General features: G+C 39.4%; 1 non-coding gene across 1 annotated transcript; it reads left to right on the top strand.

Annotated features, from left to right (window-relative positions):
- Nucleotides 1-12,710: 12,710 nt before the first annotated feature.
- On the top strand, nt 12,711-12,818 carry LOC112781739 (small nucleolar RNA R71). Its single transcript, XR_003192498.1, has one exon. It is a non-coding gene; the product is annotated as a small nucleolar RNA R71 (small nucleolar RNA).
- The last annotated feature ends 11,771 nt before the right edge of the window (nt 12,819-24,589 follow it).

Genomic DNA, 24,589 nt, shown 5'->3' with positions numbered 1-24,589 from the left:
CTTATGAATCCATCACCTCTCTTAAATGAAAAATGTTTTAATTCAAAAGAACAAGAAGTACATGAGTTTCGAATTTATCTTTGAACTTAGTTTAATTATATTGATGTGGTGACAATGCTTCTTGTTTTCTGAATGTATGCTTGAACAGTGCATATGTCTTTTGAAGTTGTTGTTTAAGAATGTTAAATATGTTGGCTCTTGAAAGAATGATGACTAGGAGACATGTTATTTGATAATCTGAAAAATCATAAAAATGATTCTTGAAGCAAGAAAAAGCAGCAAAAAAAAAAAAAAAAAAAACAAAGCTTGCAGAAAAAAAAAATAGAAAGAAAAAGTAAAAGCAAGCAGAAAAAGCCAATAACCCTTAAAACCAAAAGGCAAGGGCAAATAAAAAGGATCCCAAGGCTTTGAGCATCAGTGGATAGGAGGGCCTAAAGGAATAAAATCCTGGTCTAAGCGGCTAAACCAAGCTGTCCCTAACCATGTGCTTGTGGCGTGTAGGTGTCAAGTGAAAACTTGAGACTGAGCGGTTAAAGTCAAGGTCCAAATCAAAAGAAGAGTGTGCTTAAGAACCCTGGACACCTCTAATTGGGGACTTTAGCAAAGTTGAGTCACAATCTGAAAAGGTTCACCCAATTATGTGTCTGTGGCATTTATGTATCCGGTGGTAATACTGGAAAACAAAGTGCTTAGGGCCACGGCCAAGACTCATAAAGAAGCTGTGTTCAAAAATCATCATACTGAACTAGGAGAGTCAATAACACCATTCGAAATCTGAAGTTCCTATAGATGCCAATCATTCTAAACTTCAATGGATAAAGTGAGATGGCAAAACTATTCAAGAGGCAAAAAGCTATAAGTCCCGCTCATATGATTGAAGCTCTGTTTCATTGATAGTTTGGAATTTGTAGTATATTCTCTTCTTTTTATCCTATTTGATTTTCAGTTTCTTGGGGACAAGCAACAATTTAAGTTTGGTGTTGTGATGAGCGGATAATTTATACGCTTTTTGACATTGTTTTTAGTATGTTTTTAGTAGGATCTAGTTACTTTTAGGGATGTTTTCATTAGTTTTTATGTTAAATTCACATTTCTGGACTTTACTATGAGTTTGTGTATTTTTTTGTGATTTCAGGTATTTTCTGGCTGAAATTGAGGGACTTGAGCAGAAATCAGATTCAGAGGTTGAAAAAGGACTGCTGATGCTGTTGGATTCTGACCTCCCTGCACTCAAAGTGGATTTTCTGGAGCTACAGAACTCGAAATGGCACGCTTCCAATTTCGTTGGAAAGTAGACATCCAGGGCTTTCCAGCAATATATAATAGTCCATACTTTGGCCAAGAATTGACGACGTAAACTGGCGTTCAACGCCAGCTTTCTACCCAAATCTGGCGTCCAGCGCCAGAAAAGGATCCAAAACCAGAGTTGAACGCCCAAACTGGCACAAAAACTGGCGTTCAACTCCACAATTGGCCTCTGCACGTGCAACACTTAAGCTCAGCCCAAACACACACCAAGTGGGCCCCGGAAGTGGATTTATACATCAAATACTTACTCATGTAAACCCTAGTAGCTAGTTTATTATAAATAGGACCCTTTACTATTGTATTAGACATCTTTGGATTACCTTATGATCCTTTGATCACGCTTTAGGGGGCTGGCCATCTCGGCCATGCCTGGACCTTCACTTATGTATTTTCAACGGTAGAGTTTCTACACTCCATAGATTAAGGTGTGGAGCTCTGCTGTTCCTCAAAGATTAATGCAAAGTACTACTGTTTTCTATTCAATTCTTCTTATTTCTCTTCTAAGATATCCATTCGCACCCAAGAACGTGATGAAGGTGATGATTATGTGTGACGCTCATCACCATTCTCCCCTATGAACGCGTGCCTGACAAACACTTCTGTTCTACATGAAATAAGCTAGAATGAGTATCTCTTAGATCTCCTAACCAGAATCTTCGTGGCGTAAGCTAGAATGATGGCGGCATTCAAGAGAATCCGGAAGGTCTAAACCTTGTCTGTGGTATTCTGAGTAGGATTCAATGATTGAATGACTGTGACGAGCTCCGAACTCGCGATTGCAGGGCGTTAGTGACAGACGCAAAAGGATAGTAAATCCTATTCCAGCATGATCGAGAACCGACAGATGAATAGCCGTGCCGTGACAGGGTGCGTGAGCATATTATTCACTGAGAGGATAAGATGAAGCCATTGACAAGGGTGATGCCTCCAAACGATTAGCCGTGCCGTGACAGGGCATTGGATCATTTTCCCGTGAGATGACCGAAAGTAGCCGTTGACAGTGGTGATGTATCACATAAAGCCAGCCATGGAAAGGAGTAAGACTGATTGGATGAAGACAGCAGGAAAGCAGAGGTTCAGAGGAACGAAAAGCATCTCCATTCGCTTATCTGAAATTCCTACCAATGATTTACATAAGTATCTCTATCCCTATTTTATTATATAATATTCGAAAACACCATTATCACTTTATCTCTGCCTGACTGAGATTTACAAGGTGACCATAGCTTGCTTCATACCAACGATCTCCGTGGGATTCGACCCTTACTCACGTAAGGTATTACTTGGACGACCCAGTGCACTTGCTGGTTAGTTGTATCGAAGTTGTGACAATTATGAATTAAGATCAGAGCACCAAGCTTTGGAGTCATTACCAGGATTTGTTCGAGCCTGGAGATCACAATTTCGTGCATCAGTGGTTGTGTAATTTTTCTGGGCATCATTTAAAACGCGACTAGCATAATAAATGACGTGCAGAAGCTTGTCATGCCTCTGTCCCAATACTGCACCAATGGCGTGATCACTGGCATCACACATTAGCTCAAATGGTAATGTCCAGTCTGGTGCAGAAATAATTGGTGCTGTGACCAGCTTAGCTTTCAGTGTTTCAAACGCCTGCAGACACTCTGTGTCAAACACAAATGGCGTGTCAGCAGCTAGCAGATTACTTAGAGGTTTTGCGATTTTTGAAAAATCCTTTATAAACCTCCTATAGAATCCTGCATGCCCCAGAAAGCTTCTGATTGCCTTAACATTGGCAGGTGGTGGTAATTTTTCAATTACCTCTATTTTTGCTTGATCCACATCTATTCCCTTGTTTGAGATTTTATGCCCAAGGACAATCCCTTCAGTCACCATGAAGTGACATTTTTCCCAGTTTAAAACTAGGTTGGTCTCTTGGCATCTCTTCAGAACAAGTTTCAGGTGATCAAGACAGGAGTTGAATGAGTCTCCATATACTGAGAAGTCATCCATGAAGACTTCCAGAAATTTTTCCACCATATCCGAGAAAATAGAGAGCATGCATCTCTGGAAGGTTGCAGGCGCATTACACAGCCCAAATGGCATCCTTCTATAAACAAACACTCCAGATGGACATGTGAATGCTGTTTTCTCTTGATCCTGGGGATCTACTGCAATCTGGTTATAGCTTGAGTAGCCATCCAAAAAGCAGTAATAATCATGACCTGCCAGTCTTTCTAGCATCTGGTCTATGAATGGTAAAGGAAAATGATCCTTTCTGGTGGCTGTATTGAGCCTTCTGTAGTCAATACACATGCGCCTCCCTTTTTTGGGACGACTTGGATAGGGCTCACCCAGGGGCTATCAGAAATAGGATAAATAATCCCAACCTCTAGTAATTTGGTGACCTCTTTCTGCACCACTTCCTTCATGGCTGGATTCAGCCGCCTCTGTGGTTGAACCACTGGTTTAGCATTATCCTCCAATAAGATTTTGTGCATGCATCTAGCTGGGCTTATGCCCTTAAGGTCACCTATGGACCACCCAAGAGTTGTCTTGTGTGTCCTTAGCACTTGAATAAGTGCTTCCTCTTCTTGTGGATTTAAAGCAGACCTTATGATCACTGGAAAAGTGCCACCTTCTCCCAGAAATACATATTTTAGGGATGGTGGTAATGGTTTGAGCTCGGGTTTAGGAGGTTTTTCCTCTTCCAGGGGAAATCTCAGAGGCTCTTTCATCTCCTTTGAATCCTCCAAATCAGGCTGAACATCTTTAAAGATGTCTTCCAATTCTGATTCAAGACTCTCAGCCATGTTGATCTCTTCTACCAAAGAGTCAATAAGATCAACTTTCATGCAGTCTTTTGATGTGTCTGGATGCTGCATGGCTTTGACAGCATTCAACTTAAACTCATCATCATTGACTCTCATGGTTATTTCCCCTTGTTGGACATCAATGAGGGTTCGTCTAGTTGCTAGGAAGGGTCTTCCTAGAATGAGAGTAGCACTCTTGTACTCCTCCATTTCCAGCACTACAAAGTCAGTGGGAAAGGCGAATGGCCCAACTCTGACAATCATGTCTTCAATCACGCCTGATGGGTATTTAATGGAGCCATCAGCAAGTTGGAGACATATCCGGGTTGGTTTAACTTCTTCAGTTAAGCCAAGCTTTCTGATAGTGGATGCAGGTATTAGGTTGATGCTTGCCCCAAGATCGCATAAAGCTGTCTTGGTGCAATTACCTTCTAATATGCATGGTATCAGAAAACTCTCAGGGTCTTTAAGCTTTTCAGGAAAGCTTTTTAGAATGACTGCACTGCATTCTTCAGTGAGGAGAACTCTTTCTGTTTCTCTCCAATCCTTTTTATGACTCAAGATCTCTTTCATGAACTTGGCATAAGAAGGTATTTGCTCAAGTGCCTCTGCAAATGGGATCTTTATTTCAAGAGTCCTGAGATAATCTGCAAAGCGAGCAAATTGCTTATCCTGCTCCTCTTTTCGGAGTTTTTGAGGATAAGGTATCTTGGCTTTATATTCCTCAACCTTAGTTGCTGTAGGTTTATTGCCTACAGAAGTAGTTGAAGAAGCCTTTTTAGAGGGGTTGTCATCAGCACTTGTGTGTGTCTGATCCCTCACTGGCAATTGAATGCCAGAGTTAGGAGCTGGAGTGGCATTAGACGCCAGCTTCCCAGTTCTTCCTGGCGTCTGAACGCCAGAACTGTGCTCCTTTTGGGTGTTCAACGCTAGATCCTTGCTTGTTTCTGGCATTGAACGCCAGTCCTGAGCATGGTCTGGGCGTTCAGCGCCAGCCTTCCACCAAATTTTTGGCGTTTTAGCGCCAGAATTATTTTTTCCTGGGCTCTTACTGTCCTCTGGTAGATTTTGGATGGTTTGCTCATTTCTTGGCTTCTTGCTGCCTTGAGGTGGGGTATTTAGTGTTTTCCCACTTCTTAATTGCACTGCTTGGCATTCTTCTGTTATTTGTCTTGACAGCTGCTGCTTTGTTTGCTTCAATTGTTCTTCCATGTTTATATTAGCTATCCTTGTCTCTTGTAGTTTATCCTTGAATTCAGCTAACTACTTTGTTAGAAAATCCAATTGTTGATTGAATTCAGCAGCTTGCTCTGCAGGACTGAGTTCAGCAGTTACTGTTTTAGCCTCTTCTTTCATGGAAGAGTCACTGCTTAGGTACAGATGCTGATTTATGGCAATTGTATCAATGAGCTCTTGAGCTTCTTCAATTGTCTTTCTCATGTGGATAGATCCACCAGCTGAGCAATCTAAAGAGATCTGAGCTCTTTCTATAAGCCCATAATAGAAGATGTCTAACTGAACCCATTCTGAAAACATTTCAGAGGGGCATTTTCTTAGCATCTCTCTGTATCTCTCCCAGGCATCATAAAGAGATTCATTATCTCCTTGTTTAAAGCCTTGGATGTCCAGCCTTAGCTGTGTCATCCGTTTTGGAGGAAAGTATTGATTCAGGAATTTTTCTGTCAGCTGTTTCCATGTCCTTATGCTAGCCTTAGGTTGGTTATTTAACCACCTCTTGGCTTGGTCTTTTATAGCAAATGGAAACAGTAATAATCTATAGACATCCTGATCTACTTTCTTATCATGTACTGTGTCAGCAATTTGTAAAAACTGTGCCAGAAACTCTGTAGGTTCTTCCTGTGGAAGACCGGAATACTGGCAGCTTTGCTGCACCATGATAATGAGCTGAGGATTCAACTCAAAGCTACTGACTCCAATAGAAGGTATGCAGATACTACTCCCATATGAAGCAGTAGAGGGATTAGCATATGACCCCAGAGTCCTCCTGGACTGTTCATTTCCACTTAGATCCATGATGGAGAAAGGGAGATGACGTAAAAAAAAATATTTATTTTTATTTATTTATTTACTTAATTATTTTGAAAATAAAATAAATTAAAATAAAATAAATAAAAATAGGCGAAGATTTTCGAAAAAAATGAGGAGAGAGAAAGTGGTTAGGAAGTTTTGAAAAAGATATGATTTGGAAAAGATTTTAAAAAATAAAAAAAATCTGAATTTTTTTTTAAAAATAATTTTCGAAAATTTGTTTTAAAAATAGAGAGAAAAGATATTTTTGAATTTAGTGAGGAAAGAGAAAAACAATAAAATAGCACAAGATTTAAAAATTTTAGATCTAATGCTCCTTGTTTTCGAAAATTTTGGAGGAAAAACACCAAGGAACACCAAACTTAAAAATTTTAAGATCAAGACACAAGAAAAACTCAAGAACACTTTGAAGACTCACAAGAACACAAGAACATGAAAAAAGAACATCAAACTTAAAATTTTTTAGAAAACCAAACTAAAATTTTCGAAAATCAAAGGGAAATCAATAAGAAAACACCAAACTTAAGGTTTGGCACAAGATTTAATGTAAAAATTATTTTTGAAAAAGAATTTTAAAAAGAAGGTACCCAATTACCAAGAACACAGACCAACGCTCTAGCCAAATGGGCAGTAAATGTAACACTTGTTTTGAAAAAATATTTTTAATAACTAAGAATGGAAAAAATATTTTTTTTTTGAAAACTAATGTTTTGAAAAGGCACAAGAAAAACAAGAGAAATCACAAAACAAGAAAAACAAAAGATCAAACAAGAAAAATTCAATTATAAAAATACAATTTTCGAAAAAAAAAATTTTTTTTTTGAAAGAGAAAATAAGGATTCTAAAATTTTAACCAACAACAATAATAAAAGACTCTAAACTAAAAAGAAAAATTTTTTCCTAATCTAAGCAACAAAATAAACCGTCAGTTGTCCAAACACGAACAATCCCCGGCAACGGCGCCAAAAACTTGGTGCACGAATTATAAATCACACTTTTTACAACTCGTACCACTAACCAGCAAGTGCACTGGGTCGTCCAAGTAATACCTTACGTGAGTAAGGGTCGATCCCACGGAGATTGTTGGCTTGAAGTAAGCTATGGTTATCTTGTAACTCTCAGTTAGGAAAACAATAAAACAATTCACTTATCAAATTTGATTGCAAGGAATAATAGAGCATGAAATAAATACTTGTTATGCAGTAATGGAGAATGTGTTGGAGTTTTGGAGGTGCTTTGTCATCTGAATCTCTGCTTTCCTCTGTCCTCTTGTTCACGCACGCACGTCCTCCTATGGCAAGCTGTGTGTTGGTGGATCACCGTTGTCAATGGCTACCATCCATCCTTCCAGTGAAAAGGGTCCGGGTGCGCTGTCACCGCACGGCTAATCATCTGCAGGTTCTCAATCATACCGGAATAGGATTTACTATCCTTTTGCGTCTGTCACTACGCCCAGCACTCGTGAGTTTGAAGTTCGTCACAGCCATTCAATCCCAGAATCCTACTCAGAATACCACAGACAAGGTTTAGACTTTCTGGATTCTCATGAATGCTGCCATCAATCTAGCTTATACCACGGAGATTCTGATTAAAGAATCTAAGAGATATTCATTCAATCTGATGTAGAACGGAGGTGATTGTTAGACACACGTTCATGGATTGAGGAAGGTGATGAGTGTCACGGATCATCACCTTCTCCATAATTAGGCGCGAATGGATATCTTAGATAGGAACACGCATGTTTGAATGGAAAACAGAAATACTTGCATTAATTCATCGAGATACAGCAGAGCTCCTCACCCCCAACAATGGAGTTTAGAGACTCATGCCGTCAAAGAGTACAAAGTTTAGATGTAAAATGTCATGAGATACAAAATAAATCTCTAAAAGTTGTTTAAATACTAAACTAGTAACCTAGGTTTACAGAAAATGAGTAGACTATGATAGATAGTGCAGAAATCCACTTTTGGGGCCCACTTGGTGTGTGCTGGGGCTGAGACTAAAGCTTCTCACGTGCCTGGGCTGTTTTGGGCGTTCAACGCCAGGTTGTAACCTGTTTCTGGCGTTGAACTCCACTTTGTAACTTGTTTCTGGCGCTGGACGCCAGACAGCAGCATGAAACTGGCGTTCAACACCAGTTTACGTCGTCTATCCTTGAGCAAAGTATGGACTATTATATATTGCTGGAAAGACCTGGATGTCTACTTTCCAACGCAATTGGAAGCGTGCCATTTGGAGTTCTGTAGCTCCAAAAACTCCATTTTGAGTGCAGGGAGGTCAGAATCCAATAGCATCAGCAGTCCTTTTTCAGCCTGAATCAGATTTTTGCTCAGCTCCCTCAATTTCAGCCAGAAAATACCTGAAATTACAAAAAAACACACAAACTCATAGTAAAGTCCAGAAATATGAATTTTGCCTAGAAACTACTAAAAATAAACTAAAGACTAACTAAAACATACTAAAATCTATATGAAATTAACCCCAAAAAGCGTATAAAATATCCGCTCATCAGTCTCCTTTTTCATTATTCTTTCAAGAGCCAACATATTTAACATTCATAAACATCAACTTCAAAAGACATATGCACTGTTCAAGCATTCATTCAGAAAACAAAAAGTATTGTCACCACATCAAAATAATTAAACTAGTTTCAAGGATGAATTCGAAACCATGTACTTCTTGTTCTTTTGTTTTTAGAACATTTTTTCATTTAAGAGAGGTGATGGATTCATATTCATAACTTTAAGGCATAGACACTTAGACACTAGTGATCATATAGTAAAGAAACAAACATAAATAAAACATAAAGCTCAAAAATCGAAAAAAACAGTAAAATAAATAGACAAGGAGATTAAGGAATGAGTCCACCTTAGTGAGGGTGGCGTCTTCCTCTTCTTGAAGAACCAATGGTGCTTTTGAGCTCCTCTATATCTCTTCCTTGACTTTGTTGCTACTCTCTCATAGCTCTTTGATCTTCTCTAATCTCATGAAGGATGATGGAGTGCTCTTGGTGCTCCACCCTTAGTTGTCCCATGTTGGAACTTAATTCTCTTAGGGAGGGGTTGATTTGCTCCCAATAGTTTTGTGGAGGAAAATGCATCCTCTGAGGCATCTCAGGGATTTCATGGTGGGGAATTTCCTCATGCTCTTGCTGAGGTCCATGATCTCTTGTTTGCTCCATCCTTTTCTTAGTGATGGGCTTGTCCTCTTCAATGAGGATGTCTCCCTCTATGTCAATTCCAGCCGAATTGCAGAGGTGGCATATGCGGTGAGGAAAGGCTAACCTTGCCCAAGTAGAGGACTTGTCAGCCACCTTGTAAAGTTCTTGAGGTATAATCTCATGAACTTCCACCTCCTCTCCAATCATGATACTATGGATCATGATGGCCCGGTCTATAGTAACTTCAGACCGGTTACTAGTAGGAATGATTGAGCGTTGAATGAACTCTAACCATCCCCTAGCCACTGGTTTGAGGTCATGCCTTCTTAGTTGAACCAGCTTGCCTCTTGAGTCAATTTTTCATTGAGCTCCTTCCTCACATATGTCTATGAGGACTTGGTCCAACCTTTGATCAAAGTTTACCCTTCTTGTGTAGGGGCGTGCGTTCTCTTCCATCATTGGCAAGTTGAATGCCAGCCTTACATTTTTCGGACTGAAATCTAAGTATTTCCCCCGAACCATGGTAAGCCAATGCTTTGGATTCGGGTTCACACTTTGATCATGGTTCCTAGTGATCCATGCGTTTGCATAGAACTCTTGAACCATTAGGATCCCGACTTGTTGAATGGGGTTGGTGAGAACTTCCCAACCTCTTCTTTGGATCTCAAGTCGGATCTCCGGATACTCATTCTTTTTGAGCTTGAAAGGAACCTCAGGGATCACTTTCTTCTTGGCCACAACTTCATAGCAGTGGTCTTGATAGACCTTTGAGATGAATCTCTCCATCTCCCATGGCTCAAAGGTGGAAGCAATTGCCTTCCCTTTCCTCTTTCTAGAGGTTTCTCTGGCCTTAGGTGCCATATATGGTTATAAAAAAACAAAAAGCTATGCTTTTACCACACCAAACTTAAAATATTTGCTCGTCCCCGAGCAAAAGAAGAAGAAGAAGAAGAGAAATGGAGGGAGGGAGAGAGAGGTAGTTTAGGCCAAGGGGAAGAAGAGAGGGTTGTGTTGTGTGAAAATGAAGAAAGAATGAGGGGTTTATATAGGAGTGGGGGGAGGGTTAGGATTCGGCCATTAGGGTTGGGTTTGGGAGGGAAAATAGTTTGAATTTGAAGGTAGGTGGGGTTTTTGGGGAAGAGAGGATAGATGTGAGTGGTGAAGAGGTGATGGGGAAGAGTGATTGAGTTGATTGGTGAAGGGTATTTGGGGAAGAGATTTATGAAAAGGTGTGAAGAGGAGAGAAGAAGTGGTGAGGATCCTATGGGGTCCACAGATCAAGTGGGGTCAAGGACTTAACATCCCTGCTCCAATTAGGCGTGTAAAACGCCCTTGTTGTGCAATCCTGGCGTTTAACGCCAGACTGCTGCCTGTTTCTGGCGTTAAACGCCCAAATGTAGCTTGTTTCTGGCATTTAACGCTAGGTAGATGCTTGTTTCTGGCGATAAACGCCAGCTTAGTGCCTGTTTCTAGCGTTAAACGGTAGAAAGATGCTTGTTTCTGGCGTTTAAACGCCAGATTGCTATCCTCCAGGGTGTGCTATTTTTAATGCTGTTTTTCATTCTATTTTTGATTTTTCAGTAGTTTTTGTGACTCCACATGATCATCAACCTAATAAAACACGAAATAAAGAGAAAATAAAATAGATATGATTAAATAACATTGGGTTGCCTCCCAACAAGCGCTTCTTTAATGTCAGTAGCTTGACAGTGAGCTTTCATGGAGCCTCACAGATAATTAGAGCATTGTTGGGACCTCCCAACACCAAACTTAGAGTTTGAATGTGGGGGTTCAACACCAAACTTAGAGTTTGGTTGTGGCCTCCCAACACCAAACTTAGAGTTTGACTGTGGGGGCTTTGGTTGACTCTGCAGTGAGAGAAGCTTTTCATGCTTCCTCTCCATGGTTAAAGAAGGAGATCCTTAAGTTTTAAATACAAGGTTGTCCTCATTCAGTTGAAGGACCAATTCTCCTCTGTCCACATCAATCACAGCTCTTGCTGTGGCTAGGAAGGGTCTTCCAAGGATGATGGATTCATCCTCTTCCTTCCCAGTGTCTAGGATTATGAAATCAGCAGGGATGTAAGGGCCTTCAACCTTTACTAACACGTCCTCTACTTGTCCATAAGCCTATTTTCTTGAGTTGTCTACCATCTCTAATGAGATTCTGGCAGCTTGCACCTCAAAGATCCCAAGTTTCTCCATTACAGAAAGTGGTATTAAGTTTATTCCTGACCCCAGGTCACACAGAGCCTTCTCAAAGGTCATGGTGCCTATTTTGCAGGGAATTAGGAATTTGCCAGGATTCTATTTCTTTTGAGGTAATTTCTGCCTATCCAATGCATTCAGTTCATTGGTGAGCAAGGGAGGTTCGTCTTCCTAAGTCTCATTACCAAATAATTTGGCATTCAGCTTCATGATTGCACCAAGGTACTTAGAAACTTGCTCTTCAGTAATGTCTTCATCCTCTTCAGAGGAAGAATACTCATCAGAGCTCATGAAGGGCAGAAGGAGGTTCAATGGAATCTCTATGGTCTCTAGATGAGCCTCAGATTCCTTTGGTTCCTTAAAGGGATACTCCTTATTGGTCACTGAACGTCCCAGGAGGTCTTCCTCACTAGGATTCACGTCCTCCTCTTCCTCTTTAGGTTCGGCCACACCATGTAAGGCTATGGCCTTGCACTCTCTTTTTGAATTTTCTTCTGTATTGCTTGGGAGAGTACTTGGAGGGATTTCAGTGACTCTCTTACTCAGCTGGCCCACTTGTGCCTACAAATTTCTAATGGAGGACCTTGTTTCATTCATGAAACTTACAATGGCCTTAGATAGATCAGAGACTATATTTGTTAAGCTAGATGGATTCTGCTCAGAATTATCTGTCTGTTGCTGAGTGGATGATGGAAAAGGCTTGCTATTGCTAAACCTGTTTCTTCCACCATTATTAAAGCCTTGTTGAAGCTTTGGTTGATCCTTCCATGAGAAATTTGGATGATTTCTCCATGAGGGATTATAGGTGTTTCCATAGGGTTCACCCATGTAATTCACCTCTACTATTGCAGGGTTCTCAAGATCATAGGCTTCTTCTATAGAAGATGCCTCTATAGTACTGTTGGATGATTCCTTCAATCCATTCAGACTCTGAGAAATTATATTGACTTGCTGAGTCAATATTTTGTTCTGAGCCAATATGGCATTCAGAGTATCAATTTCAAGAACTCCTTTCCTCTAAGGCGTCCCATTACTCACAGGATTCCTTTCAGAAGTGTACATGAACTGGTTATTTGCAACCATGTCAATGAGTTCCTGAGCTTCTGCAGGCGTTTTCTTTAGGTGAATGGATCCACCTGCAGAATGGTCCAATGACATCTTTGATAATTCAGACAGACCATCATAGAATATATCTAGGATGGTCCATTCTGAAAGCATGTCAGAAGGACACTTTTTGGTCAGTTCCTTGTATCGCTCCCAAGCTTCATAGAGGGATTCACCTTCCTTTTGTCTGAAGGTTTGAACATCCACTCTAAGCTTACTAAGCTTTTGAGGAAGAAAGAACTTGGCTAAGAAAGGCGTGACCAGCTTATCCCAAGAGTTCAGGCTATCCTTAGGTTGAGAGTCCAACCATATTCTAGCTCTGTCTCTTATAGCAAACGGGAAAAGCATGAGCCTGTAGACCTCAGGATCAACCCCATTGGTCTTAACAGTATCACAGATCTGCAAGAATTCAGTTAAGAACTGAAAAGGATCTTCTGATGGAAGTCCATAAAACTTGCAGTTCTGTTGCATCAGAGAAACTAATTGAGGTTTCAGCTCAAAGTTGTTTGCTCCAATGACAGGGATTGAGATGCTTCTTCCATGTAAATTAGAATTAGGTGCAGTAAAGTCACCAAGCATCTTCCTTGCATTGTTATTATTTTCGGCCATGTCTCCTTCTTTTTCGAAATTTTCAGTCAGATTTTCTCCAGAGAGTTGTGCTTTAGCTTCCCTTAGCTTCCTCTTCAGAGTCCTTTCAGGTTCAGGATCAGCTTCAACAAGAATGTTCTTATCCTTGTTCCTGCTCATATGAAAAAGAAGAAAATAGAAAAGAAAATATGGAATCCTCTATGTCACAGTATAGAGATTTCTTTATGTGAGTAGAAGAAGATATGAATAGAAGATGGAGAATCCAAACACAAGGGTGAGGAGTAGGTTCGAATTCTTAGATGAAGAGGAGTGTTAGTAAATAAATAAATAAATAAATAGAAGGAGGTGAGGGAGAAGAATTTTTGAAAATTAGATAAAATAAAATAAAAGTATTTTTGTTTTTAAATTAAAAATTAGAAATTAAAATTAAAAATTCGAAAATTAAGCAAGGAAAATTAAATCAAATTAAATTAAATTTAAAACAACTAGTTAATTCAAAAAGGAATTTTGAAAAAGGTGAAGGTGATTTTCGAAAATTAGAGATAGAATTAGTTAGGTAGTTTTGAAAAAGATATGATTGAAACAAAAGGATAGGATTAGTTAAAAAAAGATTTGAAAATTAATTTTGAAAAGATAAGAAGTTAGAAAAGATTTTGAAATTGATTTTGAAAAAGATATGATTGAAACTTAATTTGAAAAGGATTTGAAAAAGAAATTTGAAAAGATTTGATTTTTGAAATCAAAGTTGATTACTTGACTAATAAGAAACTAAAAAGATATGATTCTAGAGTTTAAAGATTGAACCTTTCTTACTAGGCAAGTAACAAACTTAAAAATTTTGAATCAATCACATTAATTGTTAGCATTAATTTCGAAAATATGAAATAAAAATAAGAAAAAAATTTTGAAAATAATTTTTGAATACATGGCCGAATACATAGAGGAGGGAAAGGTAGTGATTTCCACTGAGGAAGACCTCAATGGATGTCTACTGGCCTCCAAGGAGTTCCCTAATGAGGAACCATGGGAATCTGAGGCTCATACAAAGACCATAGAGATTCCATTGAATTTCCTTCTGCCATTCATGAGCTCTGATGAGTATTCATCCTCTGAAGAGGATGAAGATGTTACTGAAGAGCAAGTTGCTAAGTACCTTGGAGCAATTATGAAGCTAAATGCCAAGTTATTTGGTAATGAGACTTGGGAGGATGAACCCCCCTTGCTCACCAAAGAACTGGATGACTTGACTAGGCAGAGATTACCTCAGAAGAGACAGGATCCTGGAAAGTTCTCAATACCTTGTACCATAGGCACTATGACTTTTGAGAAGGCTCTGTATGACCTAGGGTCAAGTATAAACCTCATGCCACTCTCTGTGATGGAGAAGCTAGGGATCCTTGAGGTACAAGCTGCAAAAATCTCATTAGAGATGGCAGACAATTCAAGGAAACAGGATTATGGACTTGTAGAGGATGTCTTCGTAAAGGTTGAAGGCCACTACATCCCTAATGATTTCATAATCCTAGACACTGGAAAGTGTATGGATGAATCCATCATCCTAGGCAGACCCTTTATAGCCACAGCAAAAGCTGTGATTAATGTTGACAGAGGAGAATCGGTCCTTCACGTGAATAAGGACTCCCTTGTGTTTAAAGCTCAAGGATATCTCCCTGTAACCATGGAAAGGAAGCATGAAAAGCTTCTCTTAATGCAGAGTCAAATAGAGCCCCCATATTCAAACTCTAAGTTTGGTGTTGGGAGGCCATCATCATGCTCTGAGTATCTGTGAGGCTCCATGAGAGCCCATTGTCAAGCTATTGACATTAAAGAAGCGCTTGTTGGGAGGCAACCCAATTTTATTTAATTATATCTATTTATTTTTCATTGTTATTTTATGTTTTCTGTAGGTTGATGATCATGTGAAGCCACAAAAAAACAACTAAAAAAGCAAAAACAGAATAAAAAATAGTATTAAAAATAGCACACCCTGGAGGAGAAGCTTACTGGCGTTTAAACGCTAGTAAGGGTAGCAGAATGGGCGTTAAACGCCCAGTCTGGCACCATTTTGGGCGTTTAACGCCAGAAATGGGCACCAGACTGGCATTTAATGCAAGAAAGGGGGCACAGAGCTGGCGTTTAATGCCAGAAAAGGGAGAAAAGCTGGCGTTTAAACGCCAGAAAGGGGAGAAAAGCTGGCGTTAAACGCTAGAAATGGGCAGCAACCTGGCGTTTAACGCCAGGATTGGTAATCAAGGGAGCGTTTACACGCCAACATGGTGCAGAGATGAGAAATCCTTGACACCTCAGGATCTGTGGATCCCACAGGATCTCCACCTACCTCATCTCTCTCTCTTCTTCACACCTTTCCATAACACCCTTCCCCAAATACCCTTCACCAATCACCTCAATACCTCTTCCCCAAAAACCCCTCACCTATCAAATCCTACCCTCTTCTTCATAATCTCTTCACCAATCCACATCCATCCATCATAAAACCCCACCTACCTCACCATTCAAATTCAAACCACTTTCTCTCCCAAACGCACCCATACATGGCCGAACCCTACCCCTCTCTCCACTACTATATAAACCAATCTTCAATCCTTCATTTCCACATATCACAAACACTACTTCTACCCCTTGGCCGAAACCTCCACTACCCTACATCTCCCCTAATTCTTCTTATTCTACTCTTTTCTTTCTTCTTTTGCTCGAGGACGAGCAAATCTTCTAAGTTTGGTGTGGTAAAAGTGTTGCTTTTTGTTTTTCCATAACCATTTATGGCACCAAAGGCCAGAAAAACCTCTAGAAAGAGGAAAAGGAAGGCAATTGCTTCCACCTCCGAGTCATGGGAGATGGAGAGATTCATCTCAAGGGTGCATCAAGACCACTTCTATGAAGTTGTGGCCAAGAAGAAGGTGAGCCCCGAGGTCCCTTTCAAGCTCAAAAAAGGTGAATATCCGGAGATCCGACATGAGATTCAAAGAAGAGGTTGGGAAATTCTCACCAACCCCATTCAACAAGTCAGGATCTTAATGGTTCAAGAGTTCTATGCCAATGCATGGATCACCAAGAACCATGATCAAAGTGTGAACCTGAACCCAAAGAATTGGCTTACAATGGTCCGGGAGAAATACTTAGATTTCAGTCCGGGAAATGTAAGGTTGGCATTCAACTTGCCCATGATGCATGGAGATGCACGCCCCTACACTAGAAGGGTCAACTTTGATCAAAGGTTGGACCAAGTCCTCACAGACATTTGTGAAGAGGGCGCTCAATGGAAGAGAGATTCAAGAGGGAAGCCGGTTCAACTAAGAAGGCATGACCTCAAGCCCATGGCTAGGGGATGGTGGGAGTTCATTCAACGCTCAATCATTTCCACTAGCAACCGGTCTGAAGTTACTATAGACCGGGCTATCATGATCCATAGCATCATGATTGGAGAGGAAGTAGAAGTTCATGAGGTTATATCCATAGAACTCTACAAGATGGCGGACAAGTCCTCCACTTTGGCAAGGTTAGCCTTCCCTCATCTCATTTGTCACCTCTGCAATTCAGTTGGAGTTGACATAGAGGAAGACATCATCATTGATGAGGACAAGCCCATCACTAAGAAAAGGATGGAGCAAACAAGAGAGCCCACTCATGGACAAGAGCATGAGAAAACTCCTTATCATGAAATCCCTGAGATGCCTCAAGGGATGCACTTTCCTCCACAAAACTATTGGGAGCAAATCAACACCTTCCTAGGAGAATTAAGTTCCAATATGGGACAACTAAGGGTGGAGCACCAAGAGCATTCCATCCTCCTCCATGAAATTAGAGAAGACCAAAGAGCCATGAGGGAGGAGCAACAAAGGCAAGGAAGAGACATAGAGGATCTCAAGCACTCCGTAATATCTTCAAGAGGAAGAACAAGCCGCCATCACTAAGGTAGACCCGTTCTTTAATTTGCTTGTTCTTATTTTTCTATTTTTCGAAAATTATGCTTTATGTTTTATTTATGTTTGTGCCTTATTACATGATCATCAGTGTCTAGTGTCTATGCCTTAAAGCTATGAATGTCCTATGAATCCATCACCTTTCTTGAATGAAAAATGCTTTTAATTACAAAAGAAAAAGAAGTACATGAATTTTGAATTTTAAAATAGTTTAATTATTTTGATGTGGTGGCAATACTTTTTGTTTTTCTGAATGAATGCTTGAATAGTGCATATTTTTGAATTTGTTGTTTATGAATGTTAAACCTGTTGCTCTTGAAAGAATAATGAAAAAGGAGAAATGTTATTGATAATCTGAAAAATCATAAAATTGATTCTTGAAGTAAGAAAAAGCAGTGAATAGAAAAAAAAGTGGTGAAAAAAAATAAAGAAAAAAAAAGAGAAAAGAAAGAAAAAGAAAAAAGCAGAAAAAGGCAGTAACCCTTTAAACCAAAAGGAAAGGGTAGAAAAAGGATCCAAGGCTTTGAGCATTAATGGATAGGAGGGCCCAAAGGAATAAAATCTTGGCCTAAGTGGCTAAACCAAGCTGTCCCTAACCATGTGCTTGTGGCGTGAAGGTGTCAAGTGAAAGCTTGAGACTGAGTAGTTAAAGTCGTGGTCCAAAGAAAAAAGAGTGTGTTTAAGAGCTCTGGACACCTCTAATTGGGGACTCTAGCAAAGCTTGGTCACAATCTGAAAAGGTTCACCCAGTTATGTGTCTGTGGCATTTATGTATTCGGTGGTAATACTGGAAAACAAAATGCTTAGGGTCACGGCCAAGACTCATAAAGTAACTGTGTTCAAGAATCAACATACTGAACTAGGAGAATCAATAACACTACTGAATTCTGAGTTCCTATAGATGTCAATCATTCTGAACTTCAAAGGATAAAGTGAGATGCCAAAATTGTTTAGAAGCAAAAAGCTAATAGCCCTGCTCATCTAATTAAGACTGATCTTCATAGATGTTTTCGGAATTTATTGTATATTCTCTTTTTTTTATCCTATTTTGTTTTTAGTTGCTTGGGGACAAGCAACAATTTAAGTTTGGTGTTGTGATGAGCGGATAATTTATACGCTTTTTGGCATTATTTTTAATATGTTTTTAGTATGTTTTAGTTAGTTTTTGTTATATTTTTATTAGTTTTTAAATAAAAATCACATTTTTGTACTTTACTAGGAGTTTTTGTGTTTTTCTATGATTTCAGGTATTTTCTAGCTGAAATTGAGGGACCGGAGCAAAAATCTGATTCAGAGGCTGAAAAAGGACTGCAGATGCTGTTGGATTCTGACCTCTCTGCACTCGAAGTGGATTTTCTGGAGCTATCGATATCCAATGGTGCACTCTCAATTGTGTTGGAAATTAGACATCCTGGACTTTCCAGCAATATATAATAGTCCATACTTTACCCGAGATTTGGTGGCCCAAACCGGCGTTCCAATTCAGCATAAAAATTCTGGCGTCAAAACGCCAGAACTGGCATAAAAGCTGGAGTTAAACGCCCAAACTGGCACCAAAGCTGGCATTTAACTCCAAGAAAGTCTCTACATGTGAAAGCTTCAATACTCAGCCCAAGCCCACACCAAGTGGGCCCCGGAAGTGGATTTCTGCATCATTTACTCATTTCTGTAAACCCTAGGTTACTAGTTCTCTATAAATAGGACTTTTGCTATTGTATTCAAAGGGAGATCTTTGATGGGTCTAATGCTATCTTAGACCTTTATGGGGGCTAGCCATTCGGCCATGCCTGGACCTTCATTACTTTTGTATTTTCAACGGTGGAGTTTCTACACACCATAGATTAAGGTGTGGAGCTCTGCTATACTTCATGAATTAATGCAAAGTACTATTGTTTTTCTATTCAACTCAAGCCTATTTCTTCTCTAAGATATTCATTCGCACACAAGAACATGATGAATGTGATGATTATGTGACACTCATCACCATTCTCACCTATGAACGCGTGCCTGACAACCACTTCCGTTCTACATGCAAACAAGCTTGAATGTGTATCTCTTGGGTTTCTAATCTAAGATTAAAACCTTCGTGGTATAGGCTAGAATTATTGGCGGCTATTCTTGAGATCCGAAAAGTCTAAACCTTGTCTGTGGTATTCCGAGTAGGATCTGGGATGGGATGACTGTGACAAGCTTCAAACTCGCGAGTGTTGGGCATAGTGATAGACGCAAAAGGATCAATGGATCCTATTCCAACATGATCGAGAACCAACAGCTGATTAGCCATGCGGTGACAGCGCATTTGGACCATTTTCACTGAGAGGACGGGAGGTAGCCATTGACCACGGTGATACCCAACATACAGCTTTCCATGGAAAGGAGTATGAATGATTGGATGAAGGCAATCGGAAAGCAGAGGTTCAGAAGGAACAAAGCATCTCCATACGCTTATCTGAAATTCCTACCAATGAATTGCATAAGTATCTCTATCCTATTTTATGTTTTATTTATATTTTAATCATCAATTCTCCATAACCATTTGAATCTGCCTGACTGAGATTTACAAGATGACCATAGCTTGCTTCAAGCCGACAATCTCCGTGGGATCGACCCTTACTCACGTAAGGTTTATTACTTGGACGACCCAGTGCACTTGCTGGTTAGTTGCATCGGAGTTGTGAATAAAAGTGTGAATCACGATTGCGCATACCAAGTTTTCAGTGCCATTATCAGAGATCAAAATTTCGTGCACCACATAGCAACATTGTTCTTACTTTCTTCTGTTAAACGGGCAAGTGACCTAACTTTCATTAGATATAACTGTTTGGAATGTGAATTCTAATCGACTTTGATTCCTATTTTCATTCACATTCCAAGTTAATTCTACTTTAATCCATTCACTTCATAGTTTTGTTGTTCCTTATCTCAGTCTCTCCTTGCCTGCTTTTCATAATTATTTTGCTTTACTTGCCTTTCAAATATATTTTACATACCTATTTTCTCTATTCTTTTTTAGGATGACGGATAAGAATGGAAAGGGCAAAGCAAGGGCATCTAGCTCAGGTAAACGAAAGTGAACGACACAGCCCGCTACAACAGCAGATGATGGGCTACAGTCTACAAAACATATCGTTGAGAGAGACAAGTTGATCAGAGTTTACCTCCCACAGATCTATACAAGTTCAACAACCTTTACTCCGAGCTAAAGTTCCCGACTTTTAGAGAGCGCAATCTACAAATGGAAAAAAACTCGAGATTCTCGAAGATATGAAAAAGTAAACTGAAACTGATTTATGATATGGGATGGGGGTTCCTAGAAAGGGATCATGTGGCTGTGAACACGTCGTGAGTCTGGGAGTTTTATGTCAACTACTACAACGCAGCCCTCGACGTAGTTCACCTCAGAAGTCAAAAGATTTCAGTGGCTGAGGAGACTATAGAGCATATCCTCCACCTTCTGCCTAGACCCAGTGGCAAAGATGCTTATGAAAAGGAAGAAGGTGAGAGGAAGCAGATGAAGTTTGACTGGGAATTCTGCCTAGACCCTCAACATTAGTAGCCCCATCATCATCAATACCTATAGCACCACCAGCACCATCAGCATCATCATAGCCAATTTACCACCTTCTACAGAGCCTCTTCCAGCGGATTTATCAGATGGAACATCGCAATAAGCGACGTTTTGATTACCTGAAGAGGATATCTGGCTACACTAACTTCCCATCGGAGGAACCTGACACTCTTTCTGAACCCAGGGAGTAGGAGGAGCAGACCCTAGCAGATGACAGTGGAGATGACAATGACGATTCATTCCACTCTGCATGACTTCATGAGCACCAAGGACGGTGCTAGATTTTAAGTGTGGGGAGGTCGTCCGACTGATCGGTGAATTTTGGGTGACAATTCTTCCATTCTGAACATTTCAGTTTTAGTTTTTATTATGCTTTTAGCTTTTTAGATATTTTGTTAGCATTTTGTTATTTTGGATATATTTTAGTTTATTGCTTTTGTTAGTTTTGTTTGTACGTAACTAGTATCTTTATAGTTTGATGCACTTTTATTTTGGCCTGTATATATGCTTTTAGTCTTTAGTTATATATTATGATTCGATAATATGATGATTGCACCTAATTCAATTTTCTATACACTTGATGATTTGGTTTGATTGAAATTAGGAAATGAACTTAGGATTTTTTATGAATTCTATCCAATCACATTATATATACATATATAAAGAATAAGTTTAGCCAAAATAATGAAATTTTCGAGAAAAATTCTTTATAGAGCATTGATAAATCCCTATTTTATGATTCATCTTGTTCTCAAATTGAGTGTTTTTATCAATTCTTCACCCACTTATTCATATGAATTGCATGGTTTTACTTTCCCTTCCTTATTTTATAATATATGTGAAAACATGTTTCCTATGCTTTAAAAATATTAATTTTAATTATCCTTTATTACCATTCGATGCCGTGATCTGTGTGTTTAAGTATTTTCAAGCTTCATAGGGCAGGAATGACTTAGAAGACAGAAAGGAAACATACAAGAATGGAGGAAAAGCACAAAAATGGAGTTTTGAAGAAAAGGCAGCGACGCGCATGCGTGGACGACGTAGACGCGTCCCTAGCGCAAAATGGTAGCGACGCGTACGCGTGGACAACGCGGACGCGTGCTTTGAGCAGAACGCAAGTGACGCATACGCGTGACTGACGCGTACGCGTGACCAGAAAAAAACTCCAAAAGACGCGAACGCGTGACAGACGCCACGTACAAGAATCTGCAGAAAATATCCTCAGCGATTTCTGGGCCCCTTTCGGCCCAGATCCAAGCCCAGAAATACGGAATATAAGCCAGAGAATGGGAGAATCGAAGAGGATGATGGAGAGAACATTGATAATTCACAATTTTAGGTTTTAGATGTAGTTTTTAGAGAGAGAGAGAGAGGCTCTCTCCTCTCTCTTAGGTTTTTAGGATTTAGGATTTCTATTATGATTAGGCTACTTCTATTCAATCACAGGTTCAATGTTCCTTTAATTAATGTTTCTCTTCTACTTTTATTTATTCTAATGCTTTTACTTGTATTTGACTTATTTTGCCAAATTGACTTATGAACCTTCTCATGTTAGATTTGAATATTCTATTTAATGCATATTGAGGTATTTCAGATTTAAGATTGCTTTCTTCAAATTTATGCTATTAATGCTTTTAATTTAATTTAGATTTTTCTCCTTTTGGTTTTGGTTAAGTAATTGGTAACACTTGAGTTGTCAAACTCAGCAGTTGATTGAGATTTGGGAATTGCTGATTGATTTGGATTGCTCTAAAGCTAGTCTTTCCACAGGAGTTGACTAGGACTTGAGGATCAAATTAATTAGTCCACTTGACTTTCCTTTATTTAGTAAGGGTTAACTAAGTGGGAGCAACAAACAATTCTCATCACACCTGATAAGGATAACTAGGATAGAATTTTCAGTTCTTATACTTTGCCAAGAGATTTTCTAATTATTAATTTATTTTTCTTGTCATTTAAATTACTTGTTCCTTATTTTAAAAAACTCAAAACCAAATATACTTTTTCCATAACCAATAATAAATCATACCTCCCTGCAATTCCTTGAGAGACGACCCGAGGTTTCAATACTTCAGTTATCAATTTTATTGGGTTTGCTTAAGTGACAAACAAGTTTTTGTATGAAAGGATTATTGCTTGGTTTAGAAACTATACTTGCAATGAGAATTTATTGTGAATTCTAAACCATCAATCTTCCGATCATCAAAATGGCGCCGTTGCCGGGGAATTGCAACTGTGTGCCTTATTATTGGTTATTGTAAATATTTTATTTTGCTTGTTTATTTGTTTTTGTTTTTTTTTTTAATTTTTATTAATTACTATGAGTTCTCACCTCCGTCGCTTTAAGTTTGGTTCTAATATTGTTGCAAGGAATGGAAGCTATAACAGGAACACGCATCAAGGTCAAACCAATCAAAGATGGATGGAACCACGAGAATCTGATCAACCCTTTAGGCAACAACACCTTCCAAGGTACCATGGACGACGACCATTCAACAATGCATGTCGAGACAATAGTTATGGTGGACCCCTTCGTGACAACCATCACCCACCAAATTACTACGGTCAAGAGCCATTCCGAGGTGCGTACCAAGATGATAGATATGGTGGACCCCCTTATAGTTACCAACAAGCCCCATCATATACCTATGAACCACCTCCTCAACATAGCTATGAACCACCACACTCACAAGCCACCTACCAACACTCACCTCCATATGACCCTAACACATATCCACCCCAATTCCAATCTAATTACTCCCAAGAACCACCACTTCCCTATGCACCATGTCCATATCCATCGACCCAAGAATCACGGGAGCGTCTCAAGGAAACAGTGAAAAAATTTCATGCAACCCTTAACAAACTGGATCAAGCAATCAATCGATTACCTTCCCAACGTTCGGACACTCAAGGAACCCCCATGGCTTCATGTGGACAATCTAATGAAGAACGTAGCATGAAGGAGATATTCATTCAATCTAAGGTAGAACGGAAGTGGTTGTCAGGCACGCGTTCATAGTTGGGAATGATGATGACTGTCACGATCATCACATTCATATTGAGGTGTGAATGAATATCTTAGGATCGGAATAAGATTGAATTGAATAGAAAAACGATAGTACTTTGTATTAATTCATGAGGAACAGTAGAGCTCCACACCTTAATCTATGGTGTGTAGAAACTCTACCGTTGAAAATACATAAGTGATGAAGGTTCAGGCATGGCCGAATGGCCAGCCCCCAAACGTGATCTAAAGATAAAACTGAAGATGTTCCAAAGATGTAAATACAATAGTAAAAAGTCCTATTTATGCTAAACTAGTTACTAGGGTTTACAGAAATGAGTAAATGATGCAGAAATCTACTTCTGGGGCCCACTTGGTGTGTGCTTGGGCTGAGCATTGAGCTTTACATGTGTAGAGGCTTCTCTTGGAGTTGAACGCCAGTTTGTAACCTGTTTCTGGCGTTTAACTCCACTTTGCAACCTATTTCTGGCGTTTAACTCCAGAATGCAGCATGGAACTGGCGTTGAACGCCAGTTTGCATCATCTAAACTTGGGCAAAGTATGAACTATTATATATTTCTGGAAAGCCCTGGATATCTACTTTCCAACGCAATTGAGAGCGCGCCATTTGGAGTTCTGTAGCTCCAGAAAATCCAATTTGAGTGCAGGGAGGTCAGAATCCAACAGCATCTGCAGTCCTTCTTCAACCTCTGAATCTGATTTTTGCTCAAGTCCCTCAATTTTAGCAAGAAAATATCTGAAATCACAGAAAAACACACAAACTCATAGTAAAGTCCAGAAATGTGATTTTTATTTAAAAACTAATAAAAATGTACTAAAAACTAACTAAATTATATTGAAAACTATGTAAAAACAATGC

Source organism: Arachis hypogaea, chromosome 19 (assembly GCF_003086295.3).
Source record: "Arachis hypogaea cultivar Tifrunner chromosome 19, arahy.Tifrunner.gnm2.J5K5, whole genome shotgun sequence".
NCBI lineage: Eukaryota > Viridiplantae > Streptophyta > Magnoliopsida > Fabales > Fabaceae > Arachis > Arachis hypogaea.
The sequence above is the reverse complement of the archived record's forward strand: the minus strand, read 5'-3'. Positions and strand labels throughout refer to the sequence as shown.